Here is a 22,502-nt window from a genome sequence, read left to right as displayed (position 1 = left end):
GCCGCCCTCAAGTAGCAAAATAACATCCCTTGCCGCTCATGGGATTCGAACCCCATCCCTCACTGAATCCAAAGCATGCCACAAGCCACCAAGCCATAAGGCTTCCCTATGTTAACAACCCACCACGCTTATTAAATGGCCTAGGTGCCAACGTCTAGGGTTTCTTAAAGAGAAAAAATAAGAATTTAGCGAGAGCCAAAACCTGACCCCAGAACTTCCCTGACTCCCCTAAACACACCCAAACCATTCATCCACTACACCAAACATGCAAAAAGAGTTAAACCAAACAGACTTACAGACCCTAAATTTTGGGGCGTTACATGTAAGGTTTGATAAGTATAGACTATGGTTACTTTGGCTTGGTTTGCTGGAAATGTTTTTGGCTATTTGAAATGGCATGATTAAGTTATGTGGTTTAAATTATATATATTGGCATGTGATATGGGTCATTTTGGTAAACTTTACGATGGTTTAAGACACTCAAATGGCCATTTGGTATGTGTTGTGTAATAGCTTGATATGTAGTTGGTTTTAGTTTGGTATTTGAATGCCAAATTGGTTAATAAAGTAGGTTGATATAGTATATGATATATATATATGTGAATATTGGCTTACGAATCTTGTTGATTGGTATGTGATTTAGTTAAGTAAATGATTGTGTTATAAGCTTTGAATAGATTGGTATTAAAATGGTCTATAATGTGATGATTTGATATTGATTTGGCTACCTAATTGTGCATGGAAATGGTATCAGTTGCACTTGTATAGGTTTGTTTCCTTTGGGTGAGAAAAGTGGCTTGTAACTAGCCTAATTTTGTCCACATGGGCAGAGCACACAGGCATGTGACTCAACCATGTGTGACACATGGTTATAGTACATGGCCGTGTGTCCTCTAGTGTTGCAATTGGAAGCAACTCAGTATGCTCCACACGGCTTGTGAATGGCCGTGTGGCACAAGTCAGTATGTACCCTTTGTTTTCATACAGCTGGTGACACTGGTATGTCTAGTGGCCGTGTGAGACACACGGCCTCACCACACTGGCATGTGTCTCTTGTTTCGAGAAATTTTTCAAAATTTTGTGAAAGTTTTATAAGTTATTAGTTTAGTCTCGAACCACTCCTAAAGCATGTTTAAGGCCTCGAAGGCTATTATAAAGGGCAAAATGATTGAGATTGAATAATGATTGTATGATTTGATCGAATGTGTTGTATGATTTGATCGAATGTGTGAGAAAAGTACATTTATATATGTTATAAGTCTGGTAATGCTCCGTAACATTATTCTAGTGTTGAATATAGGTGAGGGGTGTTACAGTTTGGATAGAACCAGCTAGTTCCATTGTGGGCAACATAATGATTACTGGTGATTTACTAAAAGAGATTGGAAACAATGTATAGGAGTTATATATATAAGTGGAAATGTATGTTCTTGCAAAATAAGAACCCTTCTCATTTTGTGTTTGCAGTTATCTTCCTACTTTTTTCCTTCGATTGCTCCGAAGAAGAGGAGAACCAGCGATCCTGTAAATGGAGTAGAAGATGTGAGAATTAGAGCCTAAGAGTAGAGAAATTAAGGAACTAGATGAGGGAGACTCTAGCATTTGGAAAAGCTAAGTTGTCGAGGATGAAGGAGCTCAAGTGAGACTTTGTACGCCACCTTAGATGTTTGTTGTATTGAAATGTTCTATTTATATACTTGTTATGATTCGATTTTGAATTTCATAATTGTGTATTTTACCATGAATGGAGGGGCTAAGCATCCCTTTCTAAGTCTACCAAGTGACGCCCCTCCAATAACTTGATCTAGCTTTCTAGCTTGCATGCCTTTTCCTCGGACAGTTTTAAGGAATTGTATTTAGACTCCCAGCTAAAGAAAAACTCAGAGAACTCCTAATGTTCATGGGCTGCAACCTCTTGTGATTGGTGAAGTTGGGGCTGTTCTTGATCACGAGAATCTAGGGCCATCTCCAACTAAGCTTGTTTAGCTTCAGTTTCACTATATTGTTCACAGAGGGCCCAATCAAGCAAACCACATTCCTCCACCACGATCTGGTACAAGTCCATCAATTCCAGAAGAGATGCTTTACAAACTTCTAAAGAGCAGGGGAGAACGCATTCATTTAGTTCTTGGGGAAGACCTATTTTCCATTGTTGGTTGATTTCTGTTGGGGAGAAAGGGTGTTGACTTGTAGCAAAACAGTCCCTTGATGGTACTTGATCACCGCCAGACGTGTGAATGTCTAGACTGGAAATACTATAGGAAAAAGATAATTAATTAAGCAGTGGTGTCCACAAGTATATGGGTCAAACTGTAATATAGTTAAAAATGTTATAATGAAACACTTCGAGAAGCATTTCGAGGATTGTACCCAAGGGACATTGAATTAAACCTAAATTAAATCTCTACAATAATAGGGCTAAATAGTACTGAGTTAAAATTATATTACGAAAACCAAATTAAAATGGATTAATTAAACTCACATAAAATTACCTAAAATTAAAAGCAACGAATTAAAAATCGAAATAAATCCAATCAAATGAGCAGGGGATTAACTCACTTCAGTGTTCCTAATTAACTTTAGAATTTGGGTTTTATTGATATAGCCAATCAAATGAGCAGGGGATTAACTCACTTCAGTGTTCCTAATTAACTTTAGAATTTGGGTTTTATTGATATAGCTATTAATTAACTAGTTATTACCTCTTGATCACTAACTAATTAACTAATCGACCGATACACACTTTCCTTTCAGCCTTACTTTCTTGACTGGGATAAATTATGATTTACTTGGTAAACTTAGCTCTTGATCTCATTTATCCTAAAATATTTCCTAGAGGCATCAGTTCCTAGGGTTTAGTCGCACATAATTTCAATCCAAATTTCAATCCTAATCCTAATCCATTCGTCAATTAGTCACAAATATGTTCTGTAACACCCATATCCCATCTCTATTGCCGAATTAAGGATTAGAGTGTCACAGATCAAAACAGAACATTTTATTTAGATTCAGAACAATTATACAAATGATTTATAAGCATATATTAATCGTCATTAATTCATAGTATATATATTCATATGGGCCTTAATTCAAGTTTATAGGGCCCTAAAAATAGTTTGAGAACAATCAGGGATTAAAATGAATCAAAACATAAAATTTTGGAAAAACTTGGAATTTGGAAAACAAGGGTCACACGGCCGAGTGGCCAGGCCGTGTGACACAGCCCAAACCGTGTAGGCATTTGAAGTAGAGGCACACGACCGTGTCCCAGCCCATGTGTCAAATAGTGTAATTCATTAACTTGGCTCACATGGCTATGTCGCAGGCCATTGCTAGCCCATGTAACCTATTGACTTGAGACACACAGTCGTGTCTCAAACTGTGTCTTAGACCGTGTGAAACCTACACCGAAAATAATAAAGCACACACGACTGTGTGGGGTGACCGTGTGGGGCACACGGCCATGTGACAGCCTGTGTCCCAGGCTGTGTGTTATCAAATTACCCCCTAAAGCAAGCTAAAACTGTGCTAAAACTTTCCCAACAAGGTACAGCTCTAACACAAACCATCCAATGACCAAAACACTCAAAACCCATACTTAAAAGATGTCGAAACAATTATCCTAAACTTCTAATCAATATACCTTTCATAGGTACCTCAATTTATAACCAACCACATTGACACATTTTAAACATACCACAAAAATTGCCAAATACATGTTGAGATATTCATCTATACATAAAGATTACCTACTTCAACATTACAAATCATACTCAAAAGAAATTAGATAATCTTCATCATCATCCATGACTCTTAACATTAACAAATTCACAACAAAACCTATATCTATGCCACAACCCAACAAGGGATACAAAAGCTACCTTTAAAACCTATAGGGAACACACGACCATGTCGTATGGCCATGTGTCACACACAGCTGAGACACACGCCCGTGTCTTAGGTAGTGTGGATAAGAAATTGGCTAAATTTCAAGCCATTTATTTCACCCATTCAAGCTTGAACCAACAAGCAACTTGCACATATAATCAAGACCTTAAAACATACCTAAATCATGCATAATAAGACAAATTTTATAACCCATTTAACCATCCAACCAATATGCCATATAGGCACCTCAAACACAAACAACCAAATATACTTAAACTTATGTCTAATTGGTCTTATTCCATCCAAACACATTTAACTTAATTCCACATCAAAGCGTACCATAATTGAGCACATTGATAACATACCAACACTTACTACTTTGGTCATAAAATCATGCTTCAACATGACCATATTAAAACTACACCATCATATACAAAATTATTCATTCAAAATATGCATCAACTTAGCCATAATAACATCAACCATCAAGGCACCAAAGTACCAAAAGTAGCACAACTCAAATCAACATTTACATACCATAAACATCAACTAACCCTTATACATAAGTCCACTTATACATGCCATTATAACCTTGACTATAACATCAAAATTTACCGATATAATCTCTGGATAGTGTGATAGTTCTCCGATAAGCTTCCAAACCGATCGAGCTTTTAATAATTTGTAAAGTAAAGGAAAATAACTACGTAAGCAATGAATGCTTAGTAAGCACGTACAAACTTTAAACATAACATTTCATTTCAATAATGAACTTTATGGGGTAATTATAAATCTATACTGATTCCACAAAGTTTATTAAACTTTATAACCATCAACTCATAAATGAATAAGTTTATCAAAATCACATATACTTTTTATTCCTAACATAATAGGTTTATAAAACATACTACTCAATCATTAACCTTTTCATAATACTATGAACTAGTCCATTTACTTTCTTACCATTCCATTTACTTGCATTCCATTTTATTTACCTAGTGTAGTGGGCCAAATTTGCCCAGCCCAAATAAACACACAAAAAAAAACATAAATATTAAATATAAATATTAACAATCCAAAGTCCAAATGATTACAATACCCCACAGCCCAACAGTTAAACCTAAGCCCGATTTTAAAACTTGGCCCAAATTTACAAGGCCCGATAGGCCCAGAACTCTAAACCAAGACTGAAGCCCTAGCAGCACGTGTTTGCCCCTCAGCATCCTCGGCCTCCGTACCGCCTCTGTACCCCCATGCTGCTCCAGCCTAGACCCATACCCCGTGCGCATGCCAACAGACTGGTACCTACGGAAAGAAACAAAGAACAGCAACGAGAATGGCAGCCAATAGGAAAATATTTTGTATTTTTTTTTTGGTTTTTCCTACCGGCTATAAAGCCAACGATTCAATCTTTGTAAGAGGGGACGAATACAACAAAGAAATACACACAATACATACACAATACATTGCTCGAAAAAAAAAATCAAAGGGATTGAATACAAAAGAAATTATTGAAAGGTGGTTTTTCTGGAAATCTGATAGCATTTTCGTTTTTTTTTTTACTGTTCCTCTGTTTCTTCTTTATTTATTTACTATTTATTCATTTTTCGCATCGTTTACAAAGAAGAAAATAAAAGAAGGGAAAAGGATAAAGAGGAAAGCCTCACCTGAACCGTTGGGACACTGTCGGAGTTTTCTTCTCCGTTAAAGCCTAAATCCAACGGAGGTGGGGACTCCCTTCTTTTGATTCCTTGCGGTTGGAAGTGCTAGAACTTCAAACGTGGCTTCAAACGAGTTTGAATGGGGTAATCTACCCTCCGTCGACCACCGTTTGTGGTGGTTGCATGGTGGCTAAGGCTTGGTCTGTGAGGATCTGCTAAAGAAATGGGGGATTAGGGTGTTGTTTCAATTGTTTGAAGAAAATGGCAGATTGCCATTAATGGGTTTCTTTTAGTTTTAATGATAAATGGAACGGCTTTGTTTGGGTAAAGGGGTAAGGGTATGCACATTCCCGCCTAAAATGGGTTATTTGCATGGCCAGTCCTTCCCTTTTGCGCTGCTGTTTGATTAGGCCCCTGTTCATTTTGTTTTTCTTTTTTTTAAATTTGGCCCAAGGATTTTGTAACAATTTCATTTCAGTCTCATTGCAGGATTTGGTTTATTTACATTTTTAATCGTCCCACATTCGCGCGCACTGCACTTTAGCCCCTATTTCGTTTTCAATAGTTTGTTTTATCTATTAATTAACCTTTTTAGTTCGTATTTAGCTCACTTGAGCTTGCTTATTTTAGTTATGTAATTCTTCATTTTTATTTTATTTTTCATTTTAGTTTTTTTTATTTTCTTAAACTGTTTTAACATATGGTTTTGAATTATGTTATCAAATCTACTTTATATTCGTATGTAATTTTTATGCTTGCATTTGGATATTTGTTTTATTATATGTCTATTTATTCTAAAATTCTCTTCTACTTTCCTTTGTTAAATTTTTCATGTTATTCATCTAAATACTCTTATGCATTAGTATTCTTATACATATTACTTACGTCAAACTATTTTTTAATTTATATGTATTATTTATTTAAACTAATGTATATTATTTCATGTATGCTTACTTTAATCTTCCTCTTTTGATATCTATTTTAAAATTATTTTTTACATTACTAACTTGTATACTGTTTGTTTTAGCTATTTCATCTTTTTGTTTATCTCAAACTTTCATGTTTGTTACTTATTTTAAAATCATATAAACTAATTTTAAATTATTTTGTGTATTATTTATTTTATGTTTTTATGTACATATTTAAGTTCTAGCCATTTTTCCATATTAATTTAAAATTTGTCGTATCCTTCACTTTTAAATTATTTTATTATTAATCTAAGGTTTTCATATATTATTCATTTTAGATATATATTATTTGTTTTGTGTTGTTCCATATTTTCCATTTTAAAACTTGATGTATCCTTAAAATCGTTTTACCATTCTTTAAAAAGGTTTTCATATATTTTTATATACATATTTATATTTTATCCTCATATTCGATCCTTTTATATATATGGTGTATATGTTATTTAAATTATTTTTCTTTTTATATGTATATGGTCATTTCGACTAGATACTCCTAAAAAACATACCTTGTACATATGAGCATATTTTTATATATATTAAAGTTAACTCATTTCAGTATATATATATTATTAACCTTATATTATTTTATACGTATGAGTTCTCAATTTTTTCTTGTATTTTATTATATACTCCTACGTAATATATCTTCTAAGTAATCATTATTTATATATGTATATTTATTGATACCTACATTTGATCTATATATATTATTAAATCCATGTCTTTCATCCATATAGTCTTCTTTATATATATATATATATATATATATATATATATATATATATATATATATAAGCATGTTCTTAAGTCCATTATACGACTTGTTATAAAATTAATTTAAGCTTGTAGGTATTTCTATGTTTTTACAAACAATTATTTTTTAAAAAAAATCATTTATGTATATATGTTTTATGAATCTATTTAGTGTATTATAACTTGTCATATATCTTTATTATTCTTTCATATTATATACATTATTATTGTGACACCCCGAATGTGACCCTAGTCGGAGAGTGGTTTCGGGACCACGAAACCGAGTCACAAGAATAATTAAGTGTTATATTCCGTGCTTATTGTATGTGGAATTGGTATGCGTAAATATTTCGTGTCTCGATTTTTATTAATTAGGTGCTAATTTATAAGAAAGGACTTAGTAGTGAACTTTGAAAGTACGATAGGGAAATATGTGATGACTAATTAAAGCATGCATGCAAAATAATGGACTTGCATGTCAAATTTCCTTTTTACAAATGATGGCCGCCATGACAAAGTGATATGGGCTAAACATGTCATGAAACATGTTTTGTTGGGCATTAGGAGAAATCATAAACAAATAAGCATGGGTAAGAAAAGAATGAAAAAAAATGTGTGAGAGAGTAGCATTCCCCATTGCCGTGCAACCAAGAAGAGAAAACAAAAATTTGTTCATCCTTTCTCATCTTTTGGCGAAAATCATAAGGAGGAAGAAAGGGATTTTTGCTCCATTTTTGGTTTAGAAGAGAACTAGAAGGAGATTTGGCCATACTTGTACCAAGATTAAGGTATGTATGAGGTTGTGTTTGGAGTTTCATGCATGACTTGGTTACTAACTTGATGTGCATGTTAGCCATGGCTCAAATCTTTGTTATGCCATGGAAATGGTATTTGGGCAAAGTTGTTATGGTGATAAAGCCATTGCATGCTAAGTGTGAAGCTTGATGATGATGCATGCAATGATGGATTTTCTATTCATGAGTAAGATCTTGAGTTTTTCTTTGTTTTATCATGATTAAAGTTGAAAAGGAGCATGATTGTCATATTCGCCATGATGCATTCTTGAGCATGATTCATGCTTCTTGCATGTTAGTTAAAAATTTGTGTTTTGATGGCTATGGACACCTTGAAAATTCGCCATGCTCATATATGCATATATATGATTGCACATTATGTTTGGTTATGAACTAAGTGATGAATATATTGATTTAAAGAAGAAAATGTGGAAGAATGCTTGTGAAATTGCAAGCACAATTCGCCTAGCACACATATAAGTGCTTGATGCTATATTATGAGTTTTGGGCCACAATGTGCAAAGCATTAATTAGTAGATTGCATGCTGTTTTTGTGAGGTATTAAGTGCAAAATTGACCTCAACATGTACATGAATATTCGCCTTGGGTAGCCTATTGAAGGCCTTAGCATTTCCTTGATGCTCAAATAAATTGTATTGAATTGCTTGATGTAGTATAAAATGTGCATGACCATTGTGTATTCAAGCTAAAGAGTGGCCATATGACCATTTAAAATCCTTGTCATATTCGCCATAAGCAAGCACAATGAGGTTTTAATAAATTGAATTTGTTTGAATTAGCTCAAGAGCTAAGAGGGCCACAATTGGACAAGGGAAGGAAAAGGTGATCGAATAGCCAAAAAGCCGTTCGACAACATCCGAGGTAAGTCCTCAAGAAGTGACCTTACTTGAATTATGTGAGATGAAATATGGATGTGTATGATTATTGATTATGTGTGTATGAGTATTTGAATTCCACCGGGCTAAGTCCCAAGGCTAATATGCTAATGATTATAATTGTGTTTGAGCCTTAGTAACGAAAATGAAATATGTATGTCCAATGATTATTGATGTATGTGTGCATGAGAAATTGAATGATATCCGGGCTAAGCCCAAGACAACTATGTTGAAATTATATCCGGTTAAGACCAAGGCAATTGTGCTAGTGGCTATATCCGGCTAAGGCCCAAGGCATTCGTATGAAGTTATTCTATCCGGCTAAGACCAAGGCATTTGTGCACGTGATTATATCCGGTTATATTCAAGAATCTTGGGCGGAGGTGAGTGTTGGTTGCGAAATGAATTTAATTAGTACACTCGGAAAGCCCAAAGGATAAGGTACGTTATATGTGCATTGGAAAGTCGATGTGTTTGAGCAACATTCGCTCAATCGACTAATGAATTTCAGTTATTGAATTGATTGATGCTTTACGAACTTATATAATGATGAAGTATGAAGTAAGAATGTGTATTAATGAAATGATGCATTTGGCTATGTGAATGTATTGCTGTAAATTTATAGTTCATTATATTCCTTGAGACTTACTAAGCATAAAAATGCTTACCCGTTGCTTTGGCTCTTAGTTTTCTAGATTTCGCCGAGGCAATCGGATTTGGGATCGTTGAAGTCGAAGTCATCCACACTATCAAGCCTCCATTTTGGTATAAATTTTGGTTGAACTTGAGATGGCATGTATAGGACTACCCCTTGTTTGTTAAATATGTTGTAATGTAAGTATGTACGGCCGTGCGAAAATGGCTCAAAAGGGAAGCATGAACTTAGACTAATTGCGGGTTGTATGTATATATTTTGTGTCATGATGTGGCTATGGCTTGAAATGGGAATGTTGGTCATATGATCAGCCATTGGCATGGTTAAAATGATCATATATGAACCTATGTATGGTAAGGCTAGTTGAATCATGGAGACCACCAAATAGGTAAGTCCTATCTTAAAACAGATGCTGCCAGCTGCAGTGGCATGAATGTGAAAAATCACCAAAATTCATAGGAATGGAATTAGATAGTGAATAAGCTATGTAAATGAACCTTGATGAGTCTATTTTCATATGGAAGAAACGAAATGGTCATAGGAGTTACAGGTTAAGAGATATTAAAGCCATTGTGAGACAGGGCCAGAATGGTTTCTGGGTTCCCTGTCGCAACTTTAAAATTCACTATAAATTATCCAAAAGAATTAGGAGATATACCTTATATGTACAGATTCCATTTTGAGTCTAGTTTCATTAGAAACAAACGACACCAGCATTAAAGCCCTGTACAGAGAGATATTCAAGTTATACAGCGCGAAGGTCAGAGCCGTCGATCCCTGTAACAGGGGTAACTTTAACTAATAAACTGTACCAATTGGCCCGACCAAAAATCCTAGAAATAAATCCATGGATGGATATATGAGTCTAAATTCAGGTAAAATTTACGAAACCAGTTTCCGAGTTTTGAAACTCGAGATATGATTTTTAAGGCGACAGTGACGCAGTTTTCCAGCCTGACTGGAAATGTCAAATTGGTGGGCAAAAACATGTGAACTTGGTTTGTTAACCCTCGGGTCCGACACCGGCGATGGTCTCGGGTTTGGGGTGTTACAATTATCATGTACATTGTCGATGTTTAAATGCATTTGTGTCAAACATTTTACATGCAATTTGATTCAAATTTCCATTCTATAATATTTATTCCAAAAATTATATAGTTACCCATAGTTCTCGTGTAAATTTGTCAACCCACATGTTATGTGTCCATTTATTCGCCTTCATTTAAAAATAGTTTTATACCATGTTAAGTCTTCGATTTACATCTTGCTTGCGTATCTAGTATTAATCATTTTATTTCCCATGCATGATATCGTGGCATTATTTTTTTATTCATTGTTTCATAGTAATTATTCTCCATGCATTATTGCAATCGGGTTTCATTTTTAGGTTAGCTACACTTAATTTTTAGTTCATTAATCGATTGTATCTCATGTGCATGTTTACCCCCATTCATCGTTTTTTTATGTGGTTTTATAAAACCTAATTTTTATGATTAATTTCGTCTTTTTTCAAATTGAATTAATGCGTTTTAAGCTAGTTTTACAAGTATTCATTTAAATATTCTTTAAAACGAAGACGAGATTCTATATTTGGCAATGCGCGGAATAGCGCCCTAACATGTTGGGTTGCAATTTCGCATTTGCTTAAAATAATCAAGTATCACTTCAAATTTTCACTCATATCTTTTAAAATCTTTAAAACGAAGGCGATATGCGATATTTGGCAATTCGTGGAATCGTGCCCTAACGTGTTGGGTTGCAATTTCCCATTTGTTTAAAATAATAAAATATCCCTTCAAAACTTTGCTCAGGTCTTCTAAAATTCCTTTAAAACGAAGGTAATGCTCGGTGTTTGACAACTCGGGAATCATGTCCTATCGTGCTGGGTTGTGATTTCTCGATTGTTCAAAACAATCGAATATTCCTTTAGGTTTTCACTCATGTTTATTAAAAACCTTCCAAAACAAAGGCGATGTTCGATGTTTAGCAATTTGAGAATCGAGCTGTAACACCCCTTACCCGTTACCGTCGCCGGAACAGGATACAAGGTATTACCAGAACATAACACATACCATTAAACATAACCGAGATATAAATATGTCATCCAATTTGTTAGTGCATCGTATAATATATGTCTTGAACAATATTAGCCAACTTTAATGGCTTGTACAAAGTAGCTGGTCGAATAATTGTAACTAATATTTTAAACCTAGACAAATATGACACGTAACAAAATAATTAAGCCTACTATACATGCCATAATTCAAAACGTTTAGTTCAAATACCCTAAAGTATGATAGTGCGGGTAGATCTTCACGATCCTTAACTCCTGAGCAAGCCGAAGGACACTATAAGACAAAAGAGAGAAACAAAGTAAGCTTATAGCTTAGTAAGTAAGTATGTAAATGCTAATTAAAGAATCTAACATGTTTACACAACAATTCAAGTATATCTACTTTAACTTCACTATTCATTCCACTTTGATTAAGCTGTCTCTGCTGCGTCATATTCACTAAATAAATCATAACTCGAGTTACAAAACTCGAAATTCAAATCCGTAAAATTTCCCTGAATCTAGACTCATAAATATTTTTGCTAATTTTTTTCTATAATTTTTGGTTCAGCCGATTAGTACAGTTTATTAGTTAAAGTTTCCCCTGTTACACAGCTCGACTGATCTGACCTCTGTTCACTACGAATTTAATTTCTCTCAGTACACAATTCAAACAACCCTGAAGTCTGTTTCATTTAAAACTAGTCTCAATAAGGAATTTAGGCATGTAAACTATATTTCCTAATTTGCTTTGTACAATTTTTAATGATTTTTCAAAGTTGGAACAGGGGATCACGTATTCATCCTGAGCAAGTCACATACAATTGTAAATATCTCAAAATATAGAATTCCTTTGCTTGCTCTGTTTCTTTTATATGAAAGTAGACTCATTGAACTTTAATTTCACATCTCATTCAACCTCTAATTATATTCCTCCTATTTTTGGTGATTTTTCAAAATCACGTCACTGCTACCATCTAAAAACAGTTTTAATGTTAATTTCAATTGTTTCACACATTCTTTATGCTAACCTCATTTTATCTTAGATATGTATATACCACAAATCATTTTCACCACATTTCATTCACCATAAGTGTAGGTCCAAACCACAATATCACCACAAAACCATCCCGTTGAACAATTCGGATCAATCCTCGATATTTAATGGTTTCAAAGACACATTTCACCATCATACTTCGCTTAGTTCGGCTCTCTTGTACACATGGTGAACACTTAGTACCACTCATGCGACCTAACCGATTTGTCTCAGAGCTCTCTTGTCTACATGGTGTCCTTCACTTGGAATCACGCATGCACCTAGCTACATTTATCTTTCACGTAGCTCTCTTGTCTACATGGGATACATCTCGTATCACACATGTGACCTAGCTACTACAGGTGTCTCGTAGCTTTCTTGTACACATGATGTGCACTCAAAGATCATACATGTGACCTAGCTACGCCCTCTATTTCATTCGATCTCTCCAATGTTCAACCGAATCTCTCTCTATATTTATTTCCATTCTTCCAATAGTCGATTTATATTTTAACATCAGCTAGTATATTTATATAATAGGCTGAAATATAAGAATGTACATGAAATTATTGTAATATTTACATACAACTTACCTTGGTGCAAAATGTGGAAATTTTGCAATTTAGTCCAAAACTTTTTCCTTCCCCTGCTCGAGATCAATTCGCGCCTTTCTTGATCTATAATAACACATTTAGCTCATTTAATACTCATACTATTTATTTCAATCCAAAAATCACATCATGGAAAAATTACATTTTGCCCCTAACTTTTACAAAATTACAATTTTGCCCCTAGGCTCGGGAATTTAATTTCAGCCCTTATTCTTATATTTTATGATATGCTGAACATTTTCTCTTCTACAACAACATCAAATTCTCACTCTATCATATAGTTATGAACAATAGGTATTTTTACCGATTATGCTGCTTTTACTCGCTTTTCACTTAAAACCGAGTAGCACAAGTTATTTAACATAATTTAAAACCTCATATTCTATCATAAAACATCAAAATACACAAATTTCACCTATGGGTATTTTTCCAAATATGAACCCTAGGTTAAATTATTACTAGCATAAGCTTAATCGAGCTTCTGTGATTCCAAAACGTAAAGAACATTAAAAACGGGCTTGGAATCACTTACTATGGAGCTTGAAAATTGAAGAAACCCTAGCTATGGAGAGAGGGAGAATTCGCAGCAACTAAGGAGGATGATGATCAATTTTGTGTTATTTTTCCCATTTTATTTCATTTAATATCCAAATGACCAAAATGCCCCTCCTTACTAAACTTTCAAAAATTCCTTCCATGTCCTAATTTTGTCCATGAACTTAAAACTGGTCAAATTTCTATTTAAGACCTCCTAATTAATATTCCAAAACAATTTCATACTAAAAACTTCCGGGATGCAAATTTTGCAACTTATTCGATTTAGTCCCTACTTTCAATTTAAGCACTTTAGGCATAGAATTTCACCACGAAATTTTCACACAATCATGCAATCATATCATAAACCCCAAAATAATTATAAAAAAATTATTTCTATCTCGGATTTGTGGTCACAAAACCACTATTTCGATTAGGCCCTAATTCGGGTTGTCACACGAGCCCTATCGTGCTGGGTTGCACTTTTCCATTTGCTCAAAACAATCGAAGATCCCTTCGGAATTTCACCCGTATTTTCTAAGGTGAGGCAATGTTCGACATTCGGAAATTTGAGGGATCGTGCCCCACTGTGCTGGTTTTCGATTTGTCGTTGGACTAACTAGTTGAGCATCCTTTTGCAATTCTCGAATTATAAACTTTCAGACATCAAAACAAGAAGATTTTGGCAATCAACTCGGATTATTTGACTTTTATTAAAAAGAGCCACATTTCAAAAACGTTTTAATTTTAGACATAAGGACAATATTTAATTGATTTGGTACCAATTTTGGGCGCAGTGAGGGTGCTAATCCTTCTTCATGCGTAACCGAATCCCTAGCCCGTTTTCTAAAATTTTCGTAGACCAGAGTCGTTGTTTTAATAAACCGGAAATGCTTTATTAAAATAACCAAATTCTTAGGTGACCTGATCACATCAAAACAAAAGATCGGTGGCGACTCCATGCATTTGTTTTGCAAAAGTCAATTCTCCCCCCCTTTTGAGATTTTCGTCCCCGAAAATCATACCGGTAAAGAGGTTTGGGTACTGTTTCCTCATAGCTTCCTCAGGTTCCCACGTAGCCTCTTCTATCCCATGTCTGTTCCACAATACTTTCACTAAAGCTATACTTTTATTTCTTAACTGTTTAACCTCTCGAGCCAAAATCTTTATTGGTTTCTCCTCATAGGTCATATCCGATCGAATCTCAATTTCGTTGGGAAATCACATGTGAAGGATCGAACGATAACGTCAGAAATTGATACATGAAACACGTTATGAATTCTTTCTAACTCGCCGGTAAGGCCAACCGATATGCCATCGGGTCCAATTCTCTCAAGAATCTCAGACGCCCAATAAAACGCGGACTCAACTTGCCTTTTCGACTAAATCTCGAATCTTTTTCCATGGTGACACCTTCAAGAACACTTTATCACCCACATGAAATTCAATCTCTTTTCTTTTAAATCAGATATGACTTTTGTCGATCTGAAGCGACTTTCAAGCAATCCCAATTACTTTTATTTTCTCTTGGTTTCTTTAACTAGATCAACTCCATGAACTGCTTTCTCACTAAGCTCGGTCTAATATAAAGGAGTTCGACACTTACGACCATACAAGGCTTCAGACGGTGCCATTTGTATACTTGATTGATAACTGTTATTGTAGGCAAACTCAATCAAAGATAGATATTTCTCCCAACTACCTCCAAATTCTAAAACACAAGATCTAAGCATATCTTCGAGTACCGGATTACTCTTTCCGCTTGACCATCTGTTTGTGGATGAAATGCGGTACTAAAGTTCAATTTTGTACCCAAAGCTTCTTGTAACTTTTTCCAAAATCTCGAGGTAAATCTTGGATCTCTATCCGATATTATAGACATAGGTACTCGTGCAACTTCACAATTTCAGCAATATATAATTCGCTAATTTATCAAGTGAGTAATCGAGACGTCTTGGTATAAAGTGGGCTGACTTTGTTAATCTATCAACCACTACCCAAACAAAGATCCTTCTTTAGGAGTTAAAGGCAAACCGTTACAAAATCCATGGTAATCTTGTCCCATTTCCACTGTGCACCATTACCGGTTGAAGTAATCCTCAAGGCACTTGATGTTCACTTTTACTTGTTGATGATCAAACACTTGGTTACAAATTAAATGTCCTTTTCATACCGCCACCAATATGACTTCTTTAAATCATTATACATTTTGTGCTACCAGATGAACGATAAACAGCCATTGTACGCCTCATGTAATATTTTTCAATCAATTTATCGCTTTTCAAGACACATATCCCGTCTCAAACATCAAATACTCATCCGGTCCAACTCGAAAATCTGAAGTCGAACTCGATTCGCATTGAGTTCTCTTGATCCAACTCACTATCATTCTTTTGAGCATCACAAATCAACTGGAGAAATAACGGTTTAGCTCTCATCTCCGCTAAGATTGACCCATCATCGACAATGCTAACCCCGTGTTCATGGCTCTCAAAGTAAAAAGAAATTTTCGCTCAAGGCCAAGAACTACATTTGCTTTTCCGATGATAATCAATCACTAGATCATAATCCTTTAATAATTCAAGCCATCTTCGCCGTCGCAGATTCAGATCCTTTTGATTCATCAAGTACTTCAAACTTTTGTGATCAAGAAAATTCGCATTTTTCACCGCACAAATAATGTCGCCAAATCTTCAAGGCAAAACAACAATGACCGCCCAAATCATGTGTAGGATAGTTCTTCTCATGCGGTTTTAACTATCTCAAGCATAAGCTACCACTTTACCCTCTTGCATCAACACACATCCAAGGCCCCATCAATGATGCATCACTATAAATTACTGAACTCCTTTCCGACTGGTCAGTACTAAAATTGGTGCTTCACCAATCGTGCTTTCAACCTTTCAAAACTTTGTTGACATTTATCAGTCCATTCAAACTTAACATTCTTTTGCAACAACTTAGTCATAGGAGAGGCAATCATCGAAAATCCTTCAACAAAACGTCTATAATACCGGCTAAGCCTAAAAGCTTCTAACCTCGGATACATTCTTGGGCGGTTTCAATCAACGATCGCAGAAATCTTGCTTGGATCCACCAATACCATCACCGAGACTATATGCTCCAAAAATCCGACTTCACGAAGCTTTAACTCACTTTTACTAAACTTGGCAAACAGTTTCTTTTCTCTCAAGATCGCAATATAGTTCTCAAGTGTTCGCATGTTCGACTCATCTCGAGAATAAATTAAAATGTCATCTATAAACACTACTACAAACTTATCCAAATATGGCCGGAAGATCCGATTCATTAAGTCCATAAATATAGCTGGAGCATTTGTTGTCGAAAGGCATCACAAGAAACTCATAATGTCCATACCTTGTCCTAAAGGCGGTTTTCGACATCTCGACTCTTAACTCTCAATTTGGTAGTAACCAGACCTCAAATCAATCTTTGAAAACACTGTGGCCCCTTTAATCGATCGAATAAATCATCAATCCTCGGAATGGGTACTTGTTCTTTATAGTCACCTTATTGTCGACGGTAATCAATGCAAAGTCTCATTGAACCATCCTTCTTCTTTCTTAATAATACAGAGCACCCAGGAGAGAAACTCGGTCTCACAAATCCTTTGTCCGTTAACTCCTGAATCGAGCCTTCAATTCTTTTAATTCATCGGAGCCATTCTATATGGAGCAATCGAGATCGGTGCAAGACCCAAGCAACAAATCAATGGCAAAATCTATCTCTCTGCTCGGAGGCAACCCTGCAATTCCTCGTGAAATACATCCGAAACTCACAGACTATTCCAGATCGATTCAAATTTCGATTGAGGCAACTCAATATTCATTCACATACAATTGTAAATATCTCAAAATATAGAATTCCTTTGCTTGCTCTGTTTCTTTTATATGAAAGTAGACTCATTGAACTTTAATTTCACATCTCATTCAACCTCTAATTATATTCCTCCTATTTTTGGTGATTTTTCAAAATCACGTCACTGCTACCATCTAAAAACAGTTTTAATGTTAATTTCACTGTTTCACACATTCTTTATGCTAACCTCATTTTATCTTAGATATGTATATACCACAAATCATTTTCACCACATTTCATTCACCATAAGTGTAGGTCCAAACCACAATATCACCACAAAACCATCCCGTTGAACAATTGGATCAATCCTCGATATTTAATGGTTTCAAAGACACGCCCACCATCATACTTCGTTTAGTTCGGCTCTCTTGTACACATGGTGAACACTTAGTACCACTCATGCGACCTAACCGATTTGTCTCAGTAGCTCTCTTGTCTACATGGTGTCCTTCACTTGGAATCACGCATGCGACCTAGCTACATTTATCTTTCACGTAGCTCTCTTGTCTACATGGGATACATCTCGTATCACACATGTGACCTAGCTACTACAGGTGTCTCGTAGCTTTCTTGTACACATGATGTGCACTCAAAGCATCATACATGTGACCTAGCTACGCCCTCTATTTCATTCGATCTCTCCGAATGTTCAACCGAATCTCTCTCTATATTTATTTCCATTCTTCCAATAGTCGATTTATATTTTAACATCAGCTAGTATATTTATATAATAGGCTGAAATATAAGAATGTACATGAAATTATTGTAATATTTACATACAAACTTACCTTGGTGCAAAATGTGGAAATTTTGCAATTTAGTCCAAAACTTTTTCCTTCCCCGCTCGAGATCAATTCCGCGTCTTTCTTGATCTATAATAACACATTTAGCTCATTTAATACTCATACTATTTATTTCAATCCAAAATCACATCATGGAAAAATTACATTTTGCCCCTAACTTTTACAAAATTACAATTTTGCCCCTAGGCTCGGGAATTTAATTTCAGCCCTTATTCTTATATTTTATGATATGCTGAACATTTTCTCTTCTACAACAACATCAAATTCTCACTCTATCATATAGTTATGAACAATAGGTATTTTTACTGATTATGCTGCTTTTACTCGTTTTCACTTAAAACCGAGTAGCACAAGTTATTTAACATAATTTAAAACCTCATATTCTATCATAAAACATCAAAATACACAAATTTCACCTATGGGTATTTTTCCAAATATGAACCCTAGGTTAAATTATTACTAGCATAAGCTTAATCGAGCTTGAGATTCCAAAACGTAAAGAACATTAAAACGGGCTTGGAATCACTTACTATGGAGCTTGAAAATTGAAGAAACCCTAGCTATGGAGAGAGGAGAATTCGGCAGCAACTAAGGAGGATGATGATCAATTTTGTGTTATTTTCCCATTTTATTTCATTTAATATCCAAATGACCAAAATGCCCTCCTTACTAAACTTTCAAAAATTCCTTCCATGTCCTAATTTTGTCCATGAACTTAAAACTGGTCAAATTTCTATTTAAGACCTCCTAATTAATATTCCAAAACAATTTCATACTAAAACTTCCGGGATGCAAATTTTGCAACTTATTCGATTTAGTCCCTACTTTCAATTTAAGCACTTTAGGCATAGAATTTCACCACGAAATTTTCACACAATCATGCAATCATATCATAAACCCCAAAATAATTATAAAAAAATTATTTCTATCTCGGATTTGTGGTCACAAAACCACTATTTCGATTAGGCCCTAATTCGGGTTGTCACACGAGCCCTATCGTGCTGGGTTGCACTTTTCCATTTGCTCAAAACAATCGAAGATCCCTTCGGAATTTCACCCGTATTTTCTAAGGTGAGGCAATGTTCGACATTCGAAATTTGAGGATCGTGCCCCACTGCTTTGGTTTTCGATTTGTCGTTGGACTAACTAGTTGAGCATCCTTTTGCAATTCTCGAATTATAAACTTTCAGACATCAAAACAAGAAGATTTTGGCAATCAACTCGGATTATTTGACTTTTATTAAAAAGAGCCACATTTCAAAAACGTTTTAATTTTAGACATAAGGACAATATTTAATTGATTTGGTACCAATTTTGGGGCGCAGTGAGGGTGCTAATCCTTCTTCATGCGTAACCGAATCCCTAGCCCGTTTTCTAAAATTTTCGTAGACCAGAGTCGTTGTTTTAATAAACCGGAAATGCTTTATTAAAATAACCAAATTCTTAGGTGACCTGATCACATCAAAACAAAAGATCGGTGGCGACTCCATGCATTTGTTTTGCAAAGTCAATTCTCCCCTTTGAGATTTTCGTCCCCGAAAATCATACCCAGAAAGAGGTTTGGGTCTTGTTTCCTCATAGCTTCCTCGTGTTCCCACGTAGCCTCTTCTATCCCATGTCTGTTCCACAATACTTTCACTAAAGCTATACTTTTATTTCTTAACTGTTTTAACCTCTCGAGCCAAAATCTTTATTGGTTTCTCCTCATAGGTCATATCCGATCGAATCTCAATTTCGTTGGGAAATCACATGTGAAGGATCGAACGATAACGTCGTAAAATTGATACATGAAACACGTTATGAATTCTTTCTAACTCTGCGGTAAGGCCAACCGATATGCCATGGTCCAATTCTCAAGAATCTCAGACGCCCAATAAAACGCGGACTCAACTTGCCTTTTCGACTAAATCTAGAATCTTTTCCATGGTGACACCTTCAAGAACACTTTATCACCCACATGAAATTCAATCTCTTTTCTTTTTAAATCGCATATGACTTTTGTCGATCTGAAGCGACTTTCAAGCAATCCGAATTACTTTTATTTTCTCTTCGGTTTCTTTAACTAGATCAACTCCATGAATCTGCTTCTCACTAAGCTCGGTCTAATATAAAGGAGTTCGACACTTACGACCATACAAGGCTTCAGACGGTGCCATTTGTATACTTGATTGATAACTGTTATTGTAGGCAAACTCAATCAAAGATAGATATTTCTCCCAACTACCTCCAAATTCTAAAACACAAAGATCTAAGCATATCTTCGAGTACCGGATTACTCTTTCCGTTTGACCATCTGTTTGTGGATGAAATGCGGTACTAAAGTTCAATTTTGTACCCAAAGCTTCTTGTAACTTTTTCCAAAATCTCGAGGTAAATCTTGGATCTCTATCGATATTATAGACATAGGTACTCGTGCAACTTCACAATTTCAACAATATATAATTGGCTAATTTATCAAGTGAGTAATCGAGTGCGTCTTGGTATAAAGTGGGCTGACTTTGTTAATCTATCAACCACTACCCAAACAAGATCCTTCTTTTAGGAGTTAAAGGCAAACCGGTTACAAAATCCATGGTAATCTTGTCCCATTTCCACTCGTGCACCATTACGGTTGAAGTAATCTGAAGGCACTTGATGTTCAAACTTTTACTTGTTGATGATCAAACACTTGGTTACAAATTCGAAATGTCCTTTTCATACCGCCACCAATCTGACTTCTTTAAATCATTATACATTTTGTGCTACCAGATGAACTCGATAAACAGCCATTGTACGCCTCATGTAATATTTTCGAATCAATTTATCGTTTTTAAGACACATATCCCGTCTCGAAACATCAAACAGTCATCCGGTCCAACTCGAAAATCTGAGTCGTAACTCGATTCGCATTGAGTTCTCTTGATCCGTAACTCACTATCATTCTTTTGAGCATCACAAATCAAGCGGAGAAATAACGGTTTAGCTCTCATCTCTGCTAAGATTGACCCATCATCGACAATGCTAACCCCGTGTTCATGGCTCTCAAAGTAAAAAGAAATTTTTCGCTCAAGCGCCAAGAACTACATTTGCTTTTCCGGATGATAATCAATCACTAGATCATAATCCTTTAATAATTCAAGCCATCTTGACGTCGCAGATTCAGATCCTTTTGATTCATCAAGTACTTCAAACTTTTGTGATCGGTAAAAATTCGCATTTTTCACCGCACAAATAATGTCGCCAAATCTTCAAGGCAAAACAACAATGACGGCCCAAATCATGTGTAGGATAGTTCTTCTCATGCGGTTTTAACTATCTCAAGCATAAGCTACCACTTTACCCTCTTGCATCAACACACATCCAAGGCCACATCAATGATGCATCACTATAAATTACGAACTCCTTTCCGACTCGGGCAGTACTAAAATTGGTGCTTCATCAATCGTGCTTTCAACCTTTCAAAACTTTGTTGACATTTATCAGTCCATTCAAACTTAACATTCTTTTGCAACAACTTAGTCATAGGAGAGGCAATCATCGAAAATCCTTCAACAAACGTCTATAATACCCGCTAAGCCTAAAAAGCTTCTAACCTCGGATACATTCTTGGGCGGTTTCCAATCAACGATCGCAGAAATCTTGCTTGGATCCACCGAATACCATCACCGAGACTATATGCCCCAAAAATCCGACTTCACGAAGCGAACTCACTTTTACTAAACTTGGCAAACAGTTTCTTTTCTCTCAAGATCGCAATATAGTTCTCAAGTGTTCGCATGTTCAGACTCATCTCGAGAATAAATTAAAATGTCATCTATAAACACTACTACAAACTTATCCAAATATGGCGGAAGATCCGATTCATTAAGTCCATAAATATATTTGGAGCATTTGTTGTCGAAAGGCATCACAAGAAACTCATAATGTCCATACCTTGTCCTAAAGGCGGTTTTCGCACATCGACTCCTTAACTCTCATTGGTAGTAACCGGA

The sequence above is a fragment of the Gossypium arboreum genome, chromosome 2 (genome assembly GCF_025698485.1).
Source record: "Gossypium arboreum isolate Shixiya-1 chromosome 2, ASM2569848v2, whole genome shotgun sequence".
NCBI classification, from domain to species: domain Eukaryota; kingdom Viridiplantae; phylum Streptophyta; class Magnoliopsida; order Malvales; family Malvaceae; genus Gossypium; species Gossypium arboreum.
This window is presented reverse-complemented; position numbering follows the sequence as displayed.